Below are 3,637 nucleotides of genomic sequence, written 5' to 3'. Positions count from 1 at the left end.
AATTGTAAAAATGAGGCATCGGAGGACACCAGTACCAATGAATACTAGGTAGCAACCATATTTTTCCAAGAAGGGAAGGACGACCCCACTTGTACCTGCTACTCATGCCTAAAAAATTGGAAGGGGTTCCGGGCACAGAAGAAAAGGTTAGTCTAGCCTCACACCTCAAGAAAAAATTCCCGAGGCTTAAATAATACAACATACTATGAGGTGGGGCCCACACATTAGAAGGGCCTCGTTCAACTTAAATATCCATTTCCACACAAAGGGACAAATTTGGCTTTCACCAGTGAAAACATCCAGTGAGGTATACTGGCCAAAATAGGGTTATTTGGTCGTGGGGCATGGGCTCTCACACTTGTGCACCTCAACCCACCTCTATTGGTTGGCACCACCTACTGATAGATTAATTTATCGGGTCACCCCAAGGTGGGCCCATTAGTGTTAAATAACGAGTTTATCCGATAATGGGTGAAAACCCATTTTTCTCCCAAACAGGCCTTAGTGATTTAAGTGACTATAAATAGACCATTACCATTCATTCTCCACATACCAAAGTAAAAGCAAGGAGAAGGAGAAGGAGAGCAAAGAAGCAAGAGGAAGGGAGGAGCAAGGGTTTCCTACCAACTAAGGTAAGCTTCACACACTCTAACTCCATGTACTAAGCTCTCTCTCTCTCTCTCTCTCTCTCTCTCTCTCTTCCATTTCCTCTCTTTTGAGCTAAGAGAGATCGCCCCAACCAAATTTCACCTCCCCACTCTCTAAACTTACAAATAGGGATGGGGATTTGGTGTGGGAAACTTACCTAGAAAAATCGTGGGTTCATTTCAAGTTTATGAACATTCCTTTAGGAAACCCCCATCAAAAGATCCAATTTGGGCAAGACAAAACCTAGAGATGGAGAAATTATCTAATTTTCCTAAAACCTACCTTTGCACTTGCCAAAACTATAAATTGGGAGAGGGGTTTAGTGTAAGAGACTTATCCTAACAAGATTGATGGATCAATTTGAGTCCATGATCCCTCCCTAGTGAAACCCCCAAATTTGGATAACAAACCCTAGAAATGGTGGGTTTTGCCCAAACCCTTTATACCCCACCATTCAAACCCAAAATTGGGTAGGGGAAAATAAAATTAAATACATTTATAATGGATTCGGGTGACCACATATGTAGAGCCCGGCTCCCTAAACCTGGTTTATTGGTCGGTTGGTTCGGTTTAGTCTTGTAGGGGAACTGAAAAGGGTTGATGCGGGTGCCTTATGGTGTTGATAGCAAGGGTGATGTCAAATGCGGGGTGGTTGGACAAGGTTGAGTCGATACCCGATGTGATTTGCATGCCTAAGCCATGCCTTTGTATGTATCACAAGGCCATGCACGAATAGAAAAGGTATGATATCTTATTGGATGATGAGAACTTAGTTCACAACACGTGGCGAGGGTGAGATACGCGTTAAGATTCTATTTCCCACCAAAATATAGCATGGTTGGCCTTGTTTTGGCCAACTGGTGGGTGGTCACTGGTAGGTGACCAGTGTGACCCACTTGTGAGGGAAACATGGGTCCCAGTAAGCCCAACTTGGGTGAGCACATGTGTTTCAGGTCCCCCATCATAATGAAGTCAAGTGTGCCCAATTATACCGATTATTTGGCTGGTATCACAATTTAATGCGTTTTGGTCCATAAAGGGGAAAAACCAAACAAGCCTTAGTAGATATTTATAAACCCAAGTATAGATAGCATTTATGTCTCTCTTTCTCTCCCATCTTTGATTTCAGCAAGGGTTTGGTGAGAGGAGTAACGAAGAGGGATAAAAGAGGAAGGAAAAGGGAAGGAAGTGGGAAGAAGCGTTCCCCCTTGATTTTCAAGGCCGCAACTTACCTTTTCGTTGCCGAAATAGTATCCGGTGCCGTGAGATCTACGTTTTGAGGTAAGTAACACCATAAACCCTTAGAATGTGATGAAACCGTTTTGTGTGTGGTCAAATCAAAGAGATAATAGAAACCTTGTGTGATTTCTTTGAAGGTTTGAGGAAGGAAAATCAAGATTTAAAGTATTTGGTGACATTTTGAGTTGGAAAGAAGAATCATAAGTTTTTGGGGTTTCTTGGGCCAAGGTATGAAAAAAATTTGATTTAACATAGATCCATGGAATAATCAAGTAGATGAAGCCTAACATGTGTGGAAAATGAAGTTGGAACAACCCCTTTGGGTTCCCAAGAGGTGGGATAAAGGAGAGAAGAAATTCAGCAAAACCCACAGAACACTAGTGGGTAGCACCGGTGGGTAATCAGACACACCAGTGTGACCCCCCAGTCTTACCTGAGCTTCGGGACCAACAGGCAAGTAAGACCGGCTGGTACCCTGACCCATCTGTATAACCCATCGGTCCCTTCTGGGCCTACCGGTGGGTGGGACCGACGGGTACCAAGACCCACTGGTAGCACCACTGATTTTGGGTTAGCCTTGGGTCCTATTGGTAAGTACCAGACCCACCAGTATGACCCACTGGTCTGTGTCTTGGTGTTTTCTACCTAGGCAGATTGCATAGGTGGGTTCACCTATCCACCTATATGACCCTTTTGCAGCCCAAATGAGCTCCGTTGGAACTCGAACTCACTGACGACCTTCTTCACGCTATTATAAGCATCGTGACCATATCTTATGTCTTTTTATAATTCTAAAATGGACGTATTTGGATTCTTATTTGTGTTAGGTTTCGAGACATTTGTCTTCACTCTGGATCTTACTCGTACCATGAGTGCATATTCTCCTACAAGAATAGGTAGTGGGGAGATGGCTTTGATTTTATTTTGGGAGTTTTAATGGCATCTTATTCATTCATACATTATCTCGACATTTTGAATGCCATTCTCATGCATATGCTTGACTGCTATTGGATGCATTTAGAAATGAAAATATTGTATCTTTAGATTTCTAATTAATTGTTACCTGCTGTGAATCTTGAGCATAGATTTATTCATTGATGGATTATGATGAGGATTTTTTGAACATGTGTGGGATTCCTAGAATAGAAGTCATAGTCAGCTTGGAAATGAATGCATTGGTACACCGTGGAATAGGATGTAGAAGTACTTTGTAGTCGTTCTATCTCATATAGGAGCATATGGTTAGGATTTCACATTCGCTCGTGCTACGACCATTCCCAAAAAAGGTTTATGTGTTAAGTTATCATTAGGGGGAAGCATTGATCATGGACTGCTATGGTGGTTGGAAGTATGCCCAGTTGATCATTAGGACAGTCGATAACTTTGGTGATATATTCAGAGGGCCAATCGTACTGCTTTTATTTTCTACTGTGGTTCGTCCATGATTTTCATTTCTGTTGTGGTTTGGCCACGATTTACTTTTCTAAGTGCTCATGGCTGGCTTTCTCAACAACCCTATGGGCGTATCGCGGGATGGAAAACGAGTCTCATACCCCAGGGCATATGCGCACTGTGGTTGTGAGTAGCACATAACCTATGACTTAGTAATGTTGCTTAGGTGAATAGGATTAAAATAAATCGCATGCATATAGTATCATTTGAAATGTAATTGCTTGTGTGAGTCTTTCTTTCCATTTATTGAACTAGTGAGCTCACCCCTCGTGCACACATCTTTTTAGATGCTTTTACA

The 3,637-nt window shown here is 42.3% G+C and overlaps 1 long non-coding RNA gene across 1 annotated transcript; it reads left to right on the top strand.

Moving 5' to 3' along the window:
- Positions 1-576: 576 nt before the first annotated feature.
- LOC122086469 lies at positions 577-2,783 on the top strand. The gene is made up of 4 exons (XR_006142432.1): positions 577-632; positions 1,778-1,929; positions 2,025-2,115; positions 2,715-2,783. It is a non-coding gene; the product is annotated as an uncharacterized LOC122086469 (long non-coding RNA).
- The last annotated feature ends 854 nt before the right edge of the window (positions 2,784-3,637 follow it).

The sequence above is a fragment of the Macadamia integrifolia genome, chromosome 8 (assembly GCF_013358625.1).
Source record: "Macadamia integrifolia cultivar HAES 741 chromosome 8, SCU_Mint_v3, whole genome shotgun sequence".
In the NCBI taxonomy this organism is placed as follows: domain Eukaryota; kingdom Viridiplantae; phylum Streptophyta; class Magnoliopsida; order Proteales; family Proteaceae; genus Macadamia; species Macadamia integrifolia.
Note: the sequence above shows the minus strand (reverse complement) of the source record. Positions and strands in the feature narration are given on the sequence as shown.